The 19,011-nt window shown below is 36.1% G+C and overlaps 1 protein-coding gene across 4 annotated transcripts in view; it reads right to left on the bottom strand.

The window, feature by feature from the left end:
• The window catches only part of DACH1 (dachshund family transcription factor 1), a gene marked incomplete at its 5' end in the record, with an annotated part of 366,559 nt that overhangs the window by 180,132 nt on the left and 167,416 nt on the right, over positions 1-19,011 (bottom strand). The gene's annotated exons all lie outside the window — the stretch shown is intronic.

The raw sequence follows: 19,011 nt of genomic DNA, 5'->3' as shown, positions 1-19,011 counted from the left end.
TTGATCGGTTTAGAGCAGTGCAACTAAAATTAAATTGCCAGTCTTGCACTGGGAGAAAACCAGTGTATGTGAGGCTCAAACCATCTGTTGTTCATCAGACTAATCAGACCTTTTTCCTGTAACTACTCCTAAATTGCAATATGAATTTTGAGGTCTGGGTATTGCATTTAAAATAAACAAGCAAAAGAGCCACATTTCCACAGCAATCTTCAAATCTAAAAATCTTTTTTTATTTATAGTGTGTCTCCAGCAATTAATAACACAGCTGCAGATATAAAACAACGAACTAAAAGAAGTAGTGTCCTCTTGATATATTTATCATATATAAAACTTTAGACTGATTTTTGAAAGAGAACTACTAGCAGGTTCAATCATGCTGAAAAAAAAGAACATGTGTAAATATAATTATTTTATCACTAACATTTGCCATTTATGGAACTGATGGACTTACATTCTATGAAGTTATTATTTACTGTGGATTTATTGCTATGAACTGAAGAGTAAAAAGTGAAATCATAGAGTGCATTTCAAATACCACAACAAATTACTAACTGTTATAGCTTAACGGGGTTTTCTAATCTGTGAATTTATTATTGGCTTGGTGCAATTGTGACAGAATTAAACAACGTATACTGCATAACTGCCTGGTTATATAGTACTTTTCAGCAACAGTTTAAAAATCCTACTGGAAAGAATACAGCGTCTCTGCAATGCAATTAAGAGAGAACATTCTTTCTTAAACAACAGTCATCTTTTCAAAAGCAATAGATTCTCAGTTCTCATTCAGTCTGTTGCATTATTCATTTCATGTGCAACCTCATGCTGGACCATAAATTGTTACTTTATCTAATCAAAGGCGACTTAACTCCACAGAAGGTCAAAGGTTTAATTTTGTGAAGTATTATCTTACGCTATGAGTTTAACGGAAAAATAGAAGAAGAAAAACAGCCAAGAAACTGGTAATAAATGAACCTTTATTGCCTCAGGCATTGGCCTAGTTAATAAACTTTCATTGAAGGTTTCTTTCAACTGTTATGGACAATGAGGTAAAAAAAAATCTTAAATTACAGCCATGTGTGACTTTTAAAGCAGGCATTCTTTTTTATCTCAACCTCCCCAGCTTAGGAAAAAGACAAAGAGATTGTCTTCAATTTCTTAACCAAAAATGTATGCTTCTAAACAGATGAAAAAGTGCAGATCAAGCCTTTTTAAAAGCAGAGGTCAGCTTTGAACAATATAATAAAATACTTTTCCTTAAGTGTCAAATCCTGATCCACAATCTCTTTAACCAGATAGCATGCAATTAAAAAAAAAGTAAAAAAAAAAAGTATGTGGGAAGGGAAAATATATATACTAACAATACATTATGCTAACAATGATGCTTGGTTCCTAACAGACTTTCTGTTTTACATTTGCATTGCTAGAGTGCAATAATGGCTCTTGTTTAATAGAATGACTTATTATGGGAACAACTTCCTTGCACTTTTTGCTAACAGAAGTTCCTTTCTTCTTTTCTGTGTGTATTATCTCATGCTCTCAAAATGCTATTCTCCCTGTTACGAGAAATTAAAAGGCCTAACCTAACGACAGTTACTGGTAGTTATTGGTGTTCCATGAATTTCCTTGATTTAAACATTCTCAGATTTGACTTAACTACAATGCCTTTTTTCGATATATCCTTTGAGTCCAGTTTAGAAAAGTGCATTTCAGTTTAAGTTACACAGTCAAAACCAGTAAGAAAATCAGCAGTACTTAATAAAACCCTAGCCTTTAACTTTAGTCTAATTTATAACTAGACAGACACAATTAATTAATTGTTACACTGCTACAATTCAAAAATACTGAAAGGACGTGTTCATGCCTGTAACAGCAGTAATGTAGCTAAATAGTCATAATCTTTCAACCAGCAGGAGCTTTTGTAGTTTTTTTTATAAACCTAATCCACAGCTTGACACAGATCCTGGGGTAATGGCACACAGTTCTTTGATTAAACTAATATCCAAACACTGTTGAGGCAGCCTGATGGCCCCATGGAAGTACGTCTCCCTACATCTTCCGAGCTCAGCCTTACAAACAGAATTGCCGGATTCTTTCCAGTAGACCCACCATGGTCCAAATGCCTATCCGTGTGTGTGAAGTTTAACTTATCCATGTGTGGAAGTGTTGGTGGCATCAGAACAAGCTCAGAATAAAATGAGTTTTTAGCTGTGAACCGCGGCAGTGCAGTTTTAGGTGTTGTAGCCTTCTGGTGGGGTGGATGTGCCTGCAGAGGGACCTATCCTCTGTGCGGGGTCCACACGCTGAAGAAACAGCCCACTGGTATTTACTCAATGTGGTATCAAAAGTCTTTGTGGCCTTTACAGCTCTGATCCCGAAGCAGTACTTTTGCCCAAAGAAAGCAAGATTAGATTCTCACTCTTGGTGCACAAGAATAGTCAGCTACAGGCTTACTGCAGGTCCCTGCCTTCCCCAAGACAGCAAAACAGTATTATTCTGACTCATGAGAAGTCTTTAGCTGCAAATAATTGCCTTCCCAAACAAAGTTGAAGTATTATCATAGCTGCTCATTAGTGTATCTTCAGTTGGCCTTTAAAATATAAACTACTATTTCAAGGTATTTTAAGTTTTCATAGGATTACTGATTAACAACACAATATGCTACACGTATAAATAAAATGTTGTTAAAGAACAATTTTGACCTGTTTTGTCATACTCAGTTTTAAGGGTTTTTTTTTTCCCACCTCCCCCCCTCCCCCCAAAAAAAAAACCCCAACCCAGAAATCTTCATATTACAATATATACTGACAAATTCTGTAGTATTCTTCTGATTGCCTCTCTGTATTTACAGTGTGCAAAACAGGTTGCACCAAGCATTATAATGGCAGAAGTCAATGTAGCATAGGAAAAAATCCCAGGAATCCACTGGCTATTTTGAGGCATGTACACCATTGTTTTAACACGGAAATTTGGGAAAGAGGCTTTTCTTGTTTGAAAATGCAAAGAATTCACCTGTAAGTGTCAGGAGAGACCTCTCTCCTCCTCCGTCCCTCATTCACTTGAAGTGTTGCAACTTCAAGAGCTGCACTGTGGCTTTGGGGCTCTTTTTTTTTTATTATTATTCTTTTCTTTTTTAAGTTTCATCAGATCCTTTATGCATTATGCTGTGCCAGAGGCAAGGCGTGGGGCTAAATGTACTATTACAGCACAGTGATAGCAGAGCATTGTACTGCGATGCAGGACTGTGATACTGTACAAAGCAGCTGTGATAATGACTTACAGGAACAGTGTGTAGTCCTGCTTTCAGATGAAAAAGCAGTCAATTCTTACAGACAGCCTCCTCTCACCTCTATGCTCTACCTGTTGCACTGGATAACAGGACACTAATTGCCACGGGCAGCACACTGAGTGCTGACCAAAGGCATCAGACAAACCACACTCTGGTGGCTTCTTACATTTGGAGGCACCCGTATCTCTACAAACCATGACACGACACTGGGATAATGTCCACTTGTGTCTTGTCCCACTGCTCAGTCAGAGCATTGCCAAATTATGATCCCAAATCAAGGGGGTCACAATGCAAATCTTATGAGGAGCATCTGAGGGAAATGGTTTTGTTTAGCCTGGAGAATAGGAGGCTGAAGGGAGATCTTATCACCATCTACAATTACCTGAAAGGAGGTTGTAGAGAGGTGGGCAATGGTCTTTTCAGACAAGTAACAGGGGATATGACAAAGGGAAGTGGCACAAAAATGTGCCAGGGCAGGTTCAGATTAGATTTTAGGAAAAAAAACTTTTACTGAAAGAGTTGTCAGGGCCTGGAACAGGCTGCCTGGGATGGTGCTGAGTCACCATCCCTGGATGGGTTTAAAAGATGGGTAGATGAGGTACTTAGGGATATGGTTTAGCAGAGGACGGGAACGGTTGGACTTGATGATCTTAAAGGTCTTTTCCAACCTGGTGATTCTGTGATTCGGTGAACTGAGTTCTCTCAAGCCAACAGTGTTATCACAGAGTGACATCTCTAAGTACTTTTGGTTTGTACGTAGAGTTGCCCAGTACTCGGAAAGCAAACACGTGAAGACTGTTAAGGATGGTAAAGGGGAAAATGTAGTGTTTATAATGCTGTGTTTGGTTGTAATATGAAAACAAACATGCAGCAACTTTTCTATACTCCCGCCCACATCAGTGTTCTCATAGCACATATTATGAAAAACTGCAGCCAGACATTTGTAAATTCAGGTATTTATATAAGTGATCATACATGCTTCCAAAAGGCATCATCTTTGAAGTCAAGAGGTGACTCATTATGGATATTCTAAGCTCACCAAATACGCAAGCAAAAAGGGGTCCCCAGATTGCCTTTGGCAGTACCCCAAGAAACCCTTATGATATCATGTGAAAATGAGGTATTATATGTACACTGCTAACACCACTTTGCAGAAGACAAAATTTTTAGTCACTGTGCTCCTCATAAGTTGCATATATGATGATAATAGTATTACACATTTTGTAGGAGGTACTAGATTATAATTTGCAGCAGGTAATTTATTTAATCTTTTCTTCAGCCATTAATCAACAGGCTATCAATAGAACAGGACTTTCACAAATCTACATTACTAGAAATCACTTTCCTACACCATGTCAACATTCTCTCAAGTCTGGGAGGGAACATAAGTTCTCGTTCCTCTGGGTTATGACCTTCCTTATCATTTCTAAATTCCAAGCTTAAGACTTCTCTAACATTCAGACTGTCGAAACGGACTGCATGTTTAGCACAAAGTAATAAAAATAATTAATAAAAATGTAATTACTATCTAAGTAACTCCTCACTTTTTTGTCCCAACCATGAGTATTCTAACTTCAAACAACTGCAAGATACAATGTCAATACTTAGCAATGAGAGTATCAATGCTGGATATGAAGCACATGGAGAGAATGTCTTTAATTTTTCAAATATAAACGTTAATTGTTTCTGATAAGTGGTGCATATGCACTTCTTTGGTATTTTCCAGACACTACTAGTCTCCAACACTCTTATCTTCTAGACTAAATTTTTCCATATGAATCATTTGGAAAACAGAACAGGAGCATTGGTATTACTCTGTCCTAGAAGTCAGGTCAATACGTATATCCTAATGATCTGATACTAATGTTGATTTGAAATCAGGTAGATGCTAAGATTTTAGGTCTATACCACTGATTATAATTTCCAGCATTTGCTGCTACACAGCCCAGTGAGCTTGGTAGCCACTCCCTGTAAAGAACTCCAACCTTTTCTGGCATGCCTAAGTTTCTGAGAAAACAACGGGAAATGACTGGGTTTGTTGCCATCCCTTAGCCCGAACTGTTGAGTTTCTTTAAAACTGAATCCTTAATCTGTAGTTACAACATAAATCCCATGCTCAGTTTTGGAAACACAGGAATTACTTTGTAAGACGATGCAGACCTATTGTTGAATTGAATTTGGTGACACACAGGCATAAACTATGAAGTATTTTTTTTCTGTCAGTGGTTCAAGACGTTTATTTGACGTTTCTAGCCCTGTCTTTCCTTGCTCTGTTCTCTAATTGGACATAGTCACTTGCTACATTACTTTGCCAAGCTTGAAAAAGAGTAGTCCCTCCATCTATCAAAATGAATTTTCAATAGCAATAACATGAGAACAGTGTTTTATCTAAGCTGCATGCTAACCAATTGCTGGTATACAGTGAGGCTTCACATAATAAAGGCAGATGAATCAACATGATTCTGTCCTTTCAGCAACAATATTTAATAAAGATGCCATAGCATCTACAGAGGCATTCATATATGAACAATGTAGTATCGTGATCAAATCTGAAGAGCATACATGCATTTGTATTTACATTTTTCTCTCGTTGCTGTTGACATCCTGCCCTTCTCAACTACAGAAAACACATTTCAAAAGGGGCACTACAGTGTTGTCTCAATGGGCCACATTTTTTTAAGGAAAATATTTGCAAGTGGGTTTTTTCCATTCTCACGTTTGTTGGAAGAAAGCTTACACTGCAAGAAAACTTCAGTAAAATTTAGTGAAATGTTCTACTTTCATTGGAAACTGCTACCGTTCAAGCATAAGTGATTGATATTCCTCATATGAAAGAGTGTGAAATAAAAAATGAGTTATAAAATGGTTTCAGTGCATGGAAAAACTGATTGCCTCCTTCACTGTTGATGATATACAGGAGTTGTGGATGGATTCATACCTCCAATCTCCTAAATGAATAGTTTGTTGACATTTCTACAGCAAACTAGCAGAAAGCCAAACGTATCCCGGGCTGTAACAAAAGAAGTGTGACCAGATGGTTGAAGGAGGTGATTCTCCCCCCCTACCCTGCTTTTCTGACAACCCACCTGGAATACTGTGTCCAGCTCTGGGGTGAACAGCCCAAGAGAGTGATGGACCTCATAGAGCAAGTCCAGAGAAGGGCCACAAAGATGATCAGAGGGCTGGAGCACTGATCCTATGAGGAAAGGCTGTGTGTTGGGATTGTTCAGACTGGAGAAGAGAAGGCTATGTGGAGACCTCACTGTGCCCTTTCAATACTTAAATGAGGCTTATGAGACAGATGAAGAGACATTTTGCCAAGGCCTGTAGTGACATGATGAGGGTCAATGGTTTTAAACTGAAAGAGGGTAGATTTAGATTAGATACAAGGAAGAAAATCTTAACTGTGAGAGTGGTGAGACACTCAAAGAGCTTGCATAGAGAAGTTCGGGATGACCCATCACTGGGGACAACTGTTCAAGGTCAGGCTGGATGGGGCTTTCAGCAACTTGATCTAGTGAAAGGTATGTTCATGGAAGGGAGGATGGGCTAGATGGTCTTTAAAGGTCCCTTCCAACCCAAACCATTCTATGACATAAATTCATCAACAAGATTTTATTTTTTTTTAACCCAATCACAGCATTAGTGTGCCTTAATCTTATCCTTTTAGCAAAGTGACATTTTAACCAATATTTTTATTTCAAGCTACCACATAACCACCAAAATATTATACTTTAGTCCCATTCAAAGCTCCTACCTTTGTGCTCTCTCTTCTCCTATCAGTCCTTCACTAGCATCAAGTGTTTCAAACAAGTATCAACAGAAGCAGTAATATCAGCAGAATGCCACTGGCACAAAATTATTCACCATGTATTCACCTTCTTTTTGTCTTTCTATATGTTCATACAAAAGACCCAGATGCAAAATTACAGAAGATATTTTTTTCTAGCAGTAGGATTTGGCTTTTTGACAGATTCCATAAACAGTTATTTTGGCAGCTTTAGAGATGCCCCTAGGTCAGACACTTGGTTAGACAGCTGATGGCCTGTCTGATTCCCCTGTCTGCCATTTTCTTATGACTTATCTTCAGCTAGTTGTAAATTAAATCCGAACAGATCACTACCCCACACCTACAAGACCCCTGCTTAACCACACATGCCAGGCATCCCTTCCACAGAAATCCTTACTGGTAAGAAAGAAGGCTCTGAGAGCCTGAAAGAAAATACCTGAGTAATATCTGAATGAGTTTTGAAGTAGTTCAACCTTTTAGTTAAAAATATGATTGTTCTAACAAAAGAGAAGAAGAAATTTTAATCTTCTGAATTTTAATTCTGATATTATCAGAAGGTATCAGATATGTCATCTACATGGCAATTTTATTCCCATCTACCTATTAGATGGAGATAATACTTCTTTACCTTACAGAAGGATTATTAATATAAATCAGCCAAGAATTGTACAATGCTATGAGAAAGTGCCAAGCACGTATTAACATTGTTTTCAGCCCTGGTTCTAAATCTATACAGTCAAACAAAGTCTATAAAATGCAAACTAAACTTACCTACGATGTGAGGGCAGCAGTTCAGTGTAAAGTGTACATCAGTAAAAACCCACAAAGGAACGATGAAAGTGAATCATTGCTTTCAAATTTGCCGTGCACCTTAAAAGGTCACAAAACACTTTCGAGCCCAGCAGGCGTCAAAAACAATAGGAAGTAAACATTTAGGGGTTTTGTTTGTTTAGCTGGAGGTTTTTTCTTAAAACCATCCATTTAACAGATGTAAGATTTTTTTGACTTATTTGAAATTCAAGTTAGTGTATGGCCAACTGAAATTCTGAAGTAGGGAGGGAATAAGATCAAGCGTTTAGCAATCAAAAAATGCAAACAAACAAAAAATTAAAACTCACGATTTGTGATCATTTGTCAAAAATCGTAATTGCCTGAAAGCTACTCAGGGCTTTATGAAAAGAAAAGAATTTTTTTTTTAAATCCTCATCCTTCTGTTACTACCTGAGCTAGTTAAATGTGACTTGTTATCTTTCTAAATCATTGACAATAAGAAGAGGGAATATAATGATTTTACCTTCTGTTTGTAAAATGTGACTAGTTAATTTTTTTTGTTGTTGTTGACTGTAAAGGAAGTCGTATTCTGAAAAACAGGATATTAAGGATTAAAAAAATGTACTTCTAATCTAATTGTATCATAAAGCCATCAAACGTTTTTTCTTAAATGGCCTGAAAAGAAAGAGGAACAATATGATTATCTAATAATTTTTCCATTCTTTACTGACAGGAAAAAACAGGTGTATATTTCAGAACTATTACAACAGGTTACCTGTTCAAGGATACAGTAGGAAAATTCATCATTATTTATTTCTGTATTAATTTACAGTTAAGAACATATCTCATAAAAGCACAATTCTCAGCTCTGTTTCTAATCCAAAAATTAAATGTTCACATTCAAAAAGGAGGAAATTAATGTTTGTTTGAAACACAGAAGTATTAATATTGGAGAAAATTATCATGCAAAGGTTTGTATAGCAAAAGTGAATGCTTTAAAGCCTCTTCAGGTGTTGATGTGTTTTTCCAGATTGATTCTTTCAGTCAATCCTGGCACAGATTCTGTTCCTCTTAAATACCTTTCTAGATAATACCTGATAATTACAGAAACTCTCTAATTAAGTTTATGTCAAAACCGTGGTTTTTTATTTGTTCAAAATGAATCCTTCCAAGCAGGTCAAGTACTATAGACCACACAGTAACACCCAAAGAATATCTTCTTTGCTATACTACTGCCTAATTGAAATATGCAGGTACCCTTCTATTTTCTCAGAGTTTCACTGGTAGCCAAACACAGACTTTAGGGCAGGTTCAGTACTGACATAAAGCAGAGGGGTATTTTCAATATGGACTCATGTCTATTTCAAATGGTTAAAATATGGCTACAAGAATAAAAATTCAATATACTAGTTTTAGTTAGCAAGGCATCATCAGTAGATATATTTGGGAAACTTGAACAAATAAATAAATAAATACCTAATTAAACAGCACAAACTATACTCAACAGTGGGTCATGGTTAGGAAATGCAGGCAGTTCTTGCTGGGGGAGGCGTGAGGTGCAGCACTCTAATTCCAAAAACATCAAATATCTTGTATGTACCTAATCTGGTAGACTAGTTTACAAGTATTCTTGGTTTTTTGTGTTTTGTTTTTTTTTAAAGATAACATACTATGTATCTATGTATTTATAATGTATGCCTTTTAGAAATCGTGTATGTCCTATACGTTTGGACATGCTATTCCTATTGTATTGGTTCTGCACTGATCGCACCCCTGTCTTACTTCTTTGGAATCAGTATCTTCTTTATTTTTGTTGCTATTATTTGCACCTTCAGCATTCCTAAGCATTCTTAACTTCATTAAGCAAGATTCATACTGGAAAAACTGAAAAAAATAATATGCTAAAATGCATTTTGGTAAGATCAGTGTGTTTTTACCGCTATTCAGACTTTCAGCAAACTTGTAGTTTCAAAGCTAACTGGTTTGAGGATGTTTGAACCTTCTACTGAATTATATTTAAAAAGAAAATTCTACCAAAACCCCCAATTCTGACAGTAAGTATTTATCCTGTATAATTATGCTTAGTTATATGGTACACTCCTGTGTAGCTCAAGAAATTAATATAACGCCAATGCAAGTAGAAAGAGATATTTGAATCTGTGGTTCAGCGCTGCTGACATTAAGCATTAGACCATAAGTGGGTCAGGATAAACACTTAACATTCAAATTTAAATATAATATTGTGTAAAACAAGAAGATCTATAGAGTCATAATGTCTGAATATATTAGGTATGATGATAATACTTCTATTGATTTCAGTCTGTTAAAATAATGAAACTAGATTACACAAATCAATTCTTGGAATACAACACAAAAGCATAAATTATTTCCTTTACACCTTCAAAACTGGCTTTTCAAGTGAGATTGACTGTAACTATTTTAGATTGTAACCAAAAACAACTGTTAATTTTCTCAAACCTCATAAAAAAAAAGCCTTATAGTAGTCTTTCTGTTATCTTACAGTTGTCAAGCTTAACAGTCTCTTAACCATCTTACAAACAGCTTTCTCCATATGATCAATTATTTAAGACTCTTGCTCTTACATCATTATATCTGCAAGGAGAGGAGGTGTTTCAATAGGAGGATCTACCATTAAAGACAATTAGAGAGCGGTCCGTTTGCTTTTGCAGAGGGAGGACATTCACAAAACGCTGTAAAACATTCAACACATAGTTTCTGGTAATCTCTTCACAGTTATATGTAACTAAATATTTCATAACTTCTCAAAGTCTAACAAAAAATAAGGCATTAGCTTTTCAGGCTGTCAGGCACGGTGTTTTTATTTTCAGACAGAGAGAAGTGCTCCTCTGTAAATTTTAAATTAATTCTACTCCAGAAGGGAATCAGACTATAGGCTTGAAATTACACTGCTACAAAAAAAAAGAACATTTAAAAGATTGTGCTTGTCCAGTTTCCCTGTTGCAGTCACTAAAATAAATAAAAAATGCAGCTTCTTTTTTTCAGAATGCACGTTACAAAACGAGTGGTGATCCAGAACACGGAACGTAATCAAATCTGCAAAGCACAAAGCATGTATTCAAACCTGAAGTGTGAAGCAAAGAGGAATTTGCATCGTGAACGCAATAAAAACTGTAAATCAGTTTCTTTAGAGGCGGAAGACAGCCGCCTGAGTTAAGGGCTGCAGGCATCGCGTCCTAACCGGGTGCACGGAATACTACAGATTTCCATCCTGGCATAGCAAGTTAAAGATCTGAGATGGAGATTCACACTCCACTGTTGTTACCAGGAGGTAATTATACAACAGTATTTCTAATGATGGAGTCCCAAAGCAATGCTTCTTCTCTTCCCAGTGGAAAATATCTTTTGAAGCAAAGAGTGGCTGTGGGATTCAAGAGGAGGGAAAACACATACCATAAAATATAATTAAAAATTGTGGAGGCTGCCTATGACAAGAATAACCATAAAAAACAGATACAAACCAGCTGGCTGTTAACAACTCCTGAGTTATAAAAATCTTAAACCTGCTGTAAAGCACTCAATTCGATTTACATAACCACAGAGCTGACATTCCTTTTAGGCTCCTCTGCTGGGGATTATTTTGACATGTTTTAAGGCAGCATAAAAAGCAACTGTGAAAGGAAGACATGTATCATCTTACATAAAAATTCATTCTTGCCTTAAGATTGGACTTAGACACTTTAATCCCAGCATCTTTACTGAAACTGGAAAAATATCTTCAATGGCTACTGGTGATTCAATTTTATAACATTATCCCTTTGGTGCTCATATTTTTGATAAAGTTGATAGCGTGTGTATATACACAAACAAACAGAAAAAAAAATCTATACAATCACAGAGGCTTAAGTTTTGGTATTATTGCACAAAATACCAGCTCCACGAGAACCCACTACAGAGTGCAGCAGATCTAGCCCTAGATAGATTACGTTGCTTAAGATTGTGATCGGCCCCTGCTAAACAAGAAAAGCATTTCTTAGGAACGTAATGATGCAGACAGCGTTTTACACGACTAACACAGCTTGCTGTAGGGAATTAAAATAAACAAAATAAAATAAAATCAATCTTACATTGAGTGAAGTTTTGATGTATAAGTGCTGGCAGCTTACATTGCCCAGAGCACAGAATGAGTTTTGCCATTTGATAATTTGCTTGATTCACTGTGCTGCCTCATGCAGGGCATTTTATGCCTGATTTATGTTTAATCGAGTCACCTGCTTAATGTTAAGGAGGGTCACAGTTAGATAGAAGGGTTACGACCATATAGGGCTTTCAACATCTCCCAGTTTGACATAAGAAATGGGTGTAAGTGTTAGAGGTCAACCTTTTTCTTTTATTTTTATTTAATGTCCTCTATGGAATATTGCATAAAACATTAATGTACCACAAAACCAATTTGATCCCTTTTTGAAACACTGTAGGCAAATATGGATTAGGAGACTCAAAACACTGACAAAATATAATAGAAGTAATCTGTAGTATACAAAGTGATCAGCTATATGTGATTTTTTTTTTTCTAAAGGATTATAAGGTACATCCTTACACAGAAATGGCTGTAAGTTTTCCCTATAATAGATATACAATCAAATTTAGTCTGGTGTCTGGGAAAAATAAAGATTATAAGAACAAAAGGACAATAAACTTTTAATATAATTAAGGTGTCCAGATTTACTGTTCAGACTGAATATTCATTCTTTTAAACGTATGTGTCTGGACATTAGGATTATCAGAATTTTCTTTCCAATAATAATATGAAAAATTTTATCTATATTTAATAAGTAAGTCTAGATGTGGACAGTTACTACAGATTGGAGAGCTCAGACACATCTGTTCTTTCTAAGTATTTCTGATTCAGTGTTTCAACATGCTGAAAATTACTGCAGGACATTATGTATTTTGACATTAAAGTCTTCCTATATAGCACTAAAAAAAAAAAAAAGTATTGTGCCAAATAAGATATTTAAAGATGTCTTTTTAAGGAGAAACTATTGTAGTTAGCAAGAGAAGATGGAATTCAGCACTTAGCAGTCTGGATAGCTACATTTCCATGTTCACTGAATGCTGATTCAGATTTAAAAAATAAAATTACTGGGGTTCATTTTGCTGCTTTGGGAACAGTGTGTATTTTTTAGAGGAAACAGTGTAGACCTACATTTATTGTTGCAGAGGTAGGTTCTGCAGAATGACAGCAATAAGTCTACTTCAGAAAACCCCGAGATTAATATTTGTTCATTGGAACATTCTAAATAAGTAAAATATTTATCCTAATTCATCCTTGCTTAAAGCGCTGGAGGACTGTTCTTATGATAAAACTTAAACTAGTGATCTTACTTGAGTTAACATTAAAAAAAAAAGGTTGTTTAAATAGCATATTAATCCATTATCACAGGAAAAGATTTATCAGTCTTTAGGTGCATTAAAAATATGTACATGTTATGTCATAAACTCAGCTATCAGAACCCAGTAATAGACACAATTCACAGTGAATCCAGAAGGATATTAGAAGTTTCAATTCTTGGCTAAAATGTGATTTGATTGCCTGCTAAATTACATGTGTGTGATATACAGTATTTTGTGCAAAGAGTAGGAGACAAATTATCTTATTCCATTTTATTACTATACCCAGAACATTCTGAGTTTCTTCAAATACTTTAAAACACATTGATCACTTCCACAGATTCATCTAACAGGCAACATACAGACACAGTCCTGCATCCACACATTTAAAGTAATTTACCTACACTGACAGCTTCACCTACCTAATTTAACATTAACCTTCTAAAATTCAGCATTCCATCCAAACTCTTCATCTAGGTTGCCTGTAGTCAATGAAGAGACACCAGGCATCTCCAGAGGGTGATTCATGTGCTCTCTCTTGTACTGAGATGTATCACTCTCTAGAGATGTCTGCTGCTTTCCACTGGCTATGAAAGGAGATGACTCGCTAAGATGTCAACAGCTACATTTCAGACATAGTAACTTTTGGCAGATGAATCTCCTCCCTGATAGCTAACGGGTTAGGTGACTAAAGCAAGGGAAAATGAGTTTCCTTCCTCTGATAGTGAAAATGTAGTGACCCTGTACGCTTCCCATTTCATGTAAAGAATCTGCTGCTTTGGAATTCTATTTGTAGGCATGTATTCCCCTTAAAATAAGCTATATGTTCATAAAGTACTACTATATAACTGTCTCAACATCCTTTAAAACTACTTGACTAAAAAACCCACACTACTTTATAAGTTTTAAACAGTTTAGCCATTAAAATCTCAGCAAAATTAAGTAAGCCGCAAAATTATAAATACTTTGTATTGTTCTTTAAAGAAGAATTTGAGTTACATTAAGCATCCTTTCATTCCTTCTTTTTTTCAAGGAGTCTATTTTTAGACAAGATCCGGATGGACAAGACAGAACAAAATTCACTTTGAATTCTATTAGTTTTCTTAAGTTCTGTTGGTTTTTTGGAAATGATTTGCCAATTCTGTTTTGTTTTCCCTTTTTCCACTTCCTATTGAAAGCAAACTATAGAGGTACACTGATTTCAAAATAAAAACATTCCTATTTTAATCAAAAAATGAGAATTAATGACAGAATACATACTGCTGAAGGATGCAAAGCATCTACTGGATTGAGTCCTTCCCAGCTGGTTTACCGATAAAATCCCACCCATAGTAACAGAGTTATCAGAGGGAACTTGACTGAACAAGATATTCAGAGTGGTTGGTCCAAAAAGTAGTGTAGGACATCAGCAAGCATCCAACCCATTTTCATGTAACACAGAATCTCCCATATTAATATTCATGCTTTTTATTGCTGTATAGAAAAACTTGAAAATATTAATTCATCAGAGCATACGGAGAATCTCAAACACACTCAGAAAAATGCAGTTCTGTTCACTTGAATAAACTTAAGGCATGATGATTACGGGCCTATTTATTTCATTTAGGGGAGCACAGTACCGAGATATTTAAATTAGCGTGTTTACATGGTACATGCACCACAGAGAGGAACAGAAGCTCTTTTATCATGTCATAATAGTGATGCACGCAGGCTGACAATGAGGGACTTTTTTTGTATTGTAAATACACTCTTAATTCCACCTCCTTGAAGTCAGTGGCAGGGAAAGGAGGGAGAAGGTTCTGAAATTATTTCCAACTCTGAAAAGAACCTATGGAAATCTACCAGCTTTTCTTCTGCTTCTGGCTTTCTGGACAGGCTGAAATTGTTTTGACATCTGTGCCGAGAAAGATCTGCTCACAGTAGTGCGCTCTCTTTCTAACTAAAGTGCTCTTACATAGCATACACCTTTAAAAAAAAGTATGTGGTAACAGCCAAACATGAAGACAGCTGAGTATCCTGGAAGCCTCAGCATCAAAGAGGTGCCCATTGTGCATGGAGGTGAGAATTACACAATTCTAGCTCTATAAACAGGATGGGGAACTTACATTAAGAAGAAAAGAGAAATTATAAAAAATAAAGCCTTGTAATCATAATTACAATTTTAAAAGAACTATGAAAATTCTATTCATAGATTTTCAATGGGACAGGCTCTGTGAACAGTTATTTTTGACCCTGTACACTGCAAATGGTATTGTCATGCTTTTCATTTAAGAGGCATTTTTTCAACAGTTTGAACCCACACCTCATGCAATGACAGCATGAGAAGATAGATATATTTGTCAAAATAGTCTTGAAATGGTTTTGGGGGGTTGTTGTTTGGGGGTTTTCATTTTGGTTTGGTTGTGGGTTTTTTTGTTTCTGGGGTTTTTTTTGGTGGCAGTTACACAAAGCTAAAGATTTCTCATAAAGTAGTCATTTCCTTAGGTGGCAAGGTTTCTTCTAGAACATGTATGCATTACATGCAAAAACACCAATGAAGTTCAAAATTATTGCACTCTCTGAAAAAAAAATGCAAGAAGCAGCTAGGAAGCAGAAGGAAAGCATTCTATCATTCTATGATTAAGTTAGGAGAAATAATGAACAATGTTAGTACTGGAAATCTTTTTTCATTTGCAACTTATTTATCAGTGTTTAGCTTTTTATTTTTTTCTTTAGAAGAGCATTTCTTAACGGCATTCCTCTCAGATTTACTTGATTAGCCAGGCTGGTGAGATAAAGAATCCATGATTGGTCACCATGCTAAGAATGAGGGAAATAACAAATTTGTCCAGCTTGAGGCTACAGCATGAAGGTGTCTACAATGCAACTACTTATCTTGCCAAAATGTAGTCAAATAACATGCTTTAATTTTTGCTCATCCCTGAGGTGGTCAGGCAGTTGGACTAGATGATTGCTGTCATGATGTCCCTTCCAACGAAATGAAATAGTCGAGTTCTATTATATTCTATTTTTATTCCATTCCTTTTTTTTTTTTTTAAATGCACATTAAAATTTTAAAAGCAAAATCAGTAAGTAAAATTACACAGAGCATCTTTCATTTGGCTTTGTGTGTCTACATCTGATGAGAACAGCTCAGTGTAAAGTCGAAAGGAGTTTACCAGGGAAAGAATTCATAGGAATCTAGAAATTACTCAACTCGGAAATATGGGAGGAAGATGGTTGTGTGTATGTGTGTGTGTGTGTGTGTGCACATTTTCTATTTAAAAGATAGAGAAATGGACAAAATTTAGTGGCCTAATCAAAACTATTCAAAGAAATGAGAGACCATCATACCACACCATGATCTCAATACCCCTCCCACTCGAACAAGTTGGTTAGGATATAACAACTTCAAAATCTTTCACAACTCCGAAAAAGATGTGAAGATCTAGAAGTGCATCATGTAAGATAAAGTGATTTCTGAATACAGAGATAAAGTCAGGGCAACAGAAACCACACCAAAACAACAAATAAAAAACCCCGAAACAATTCTATTGTAAACTCTGACAGAAATAATCACTTTAAGTAACCATAGGAACAGCACTATACAAAAAGTGAGCTGGAGCTAAGCAATGCGTGAGATGTTAGCACTTAGTGACTGAGGATAAAATGAGGAGCCTTCTACTGGGAACAGGCCACAGATGTATCTGTGTTAAGTGAATAAATACAATTAAATCATGAATATTCCTAAAAGAAGCAATGAAGCAGATTCAAATACAACTCCAAAAGACAGTGTTATCTCGGAGGTTATATAAACAGGTCTGAATTACACAGCAAAATAAAACAAACAAAAAAAGGCTTCTCAAATTTTTTTTACACAAAGAAGAAAGGATTTTCCAAGGGCAGATCAAATAGTTTATGTGGTTACAATGAATTAAAACAGTCTGAGATGTGAGATAGAAATTAAGTTCAATCCATTGGCAATAACCTTCACCCACCTGAATCACAAGTTATGTAAGGGCTACATTAAATATCCTGTTTTGCCTACGCCCTACTTTGTATCTGGGCTATCTACTGAATCTATTAACTGACTTGATTACCTCACAAAAACTACAGTCTAAAAAATAAATAAAAATTCTAAAAAAGTACATCATTATTTCTAATACAAAATCATGGTACTCTTTTTAACTGTTAAAGTACCATTTCATAGAAACATAGAACCATAGAATGGCTTGTGTGGGAAGGGCATTTAAAGTTCAACAGGTTCCAACCCCTCTGCCATGGACAGGGACACCTCTCACTACACCAGGCTGCTCAGAACCCCATCCAATCTGGCCTTGACCACTTCCAGATTGGGGGCAGGGAGCTTGTCCATGGGCAGCCTGCTCCAATGCCTCACCACCCTTGTAGTGAAGAATATCTACTATCTAATCTAAATCTACCCCTTTCCAATTTAAAACCCCTCTAAAAAGTCCCTTTCTAAAAAGTCCCTTCCCAGCTTCCCTGTAGGCCCCTTCAGGTACTGGAAAACTGCTATAAGGTCTCCCTGGAGCCTTCTCTTCTCCAGGCTGAACAAGCCTAACTCTCTCAGCCTGTCCTCATAGGAGAGGTGCTCCAGCCCTCCAAACATCTTCATGGTCCTCCTCTGGACCCATTCCAACAGTTCCATGTCCTTCTTATGTTGGGGACTGCAGAACTGGACACAGTACTCCAGGTTGAGTCTCACAAGAATGATGCAGAGGGGCAGAATCACCTCCCTCGACCTGCTGGCCACAAACATCAAGACACCAGCTAAAGTTCTGTGAAACTGGTCAGCTAGACAAGACTATGGAATTAAATATTTTGGATGAATGGCAAGGGAAAACATCCCAGGGAAAAGTATTCTTAGGATTTACTGTTATTCTTCATTGATTGTTAGCTGTTCCAAAAATATTCTTTTTTATTTAAGATTTAATGAAACAAATCTGGGTATTAAATAAAGACAAAATAGTTTTGAAAAAGGAGTGGGGATGATAAATTAAAATACTCACTCCTACCACAGTTCTGCAAGTTGATAAAGCTGAGTTTGTATAGTCCAGAATGTATGGCAAGGCTAAACTGCTCATTAAGGAAAGTGCCTTAAATTAGGATTGATAAAGAATTACATATTCTAGTCCTTCTATTAGTTTTCAGGGAAGAAGAGCTTGTTGAAAACACAAAGTCACTCAGGTGAGATCCAAGAAAACAAGTAGAAAATTCTAAAAAACTTGCTCACATAGAATAACAATATTTGCTCAGAGCATGTGACTTGGTACTCAAAATGTTTTGAGATTATACAGGGTGTCCATACCAAATGTCGTACCTTGATCAATATCAGCAAATGTGCTCCTGCTAATACAAGTAGATATTTAGATAGATAGATAGATAGATAGATAGATAGATAGATAGATAACACCAAAAAGATAATAATAAATAATAAATAATAAGACTCCACTGACACTATAAAGATAGGAACTAACAATTATAAAGCAATTTAGTTTAAAGCACATATTTTTCTTTAGAAAATTATGAAGACAGATGTCTGTTAGAAAATAAACTGATATGCATGTTTATCCATAACTTAAAGACTCAGGTACCAGAAGTTAAAGGGCATGTTGGCAGACCCACTGTCTCGTGATGACCTTAAATTTTCCACACCCACACACAGAGATTTGTATCCAAATGCAAAATCATAGAATCATAAAATCAGCTGACAATTCTTTGAATTTCCAAATGAATGTTCACATGGCAATTACCCAATGTTTGGACTGAATTGTTTCTGTGCATAGCAATA

This window comes from Gallinula chloropus, assembly GCF_964237585.1.
Source record: "Gallinula chloropus genome assembly, chromosome: 1".
Taxonomy (NCBI): Eukaryota; Metazoa; Chordata; class Aves; order Gruiformes; family Rallidae; genus Gallinula; species Gallinula chloropus.
Note: the sequence above shows the minus strand (reverse complement) of the source record. Positions and strands in the feature narration are given on the sequence as shown.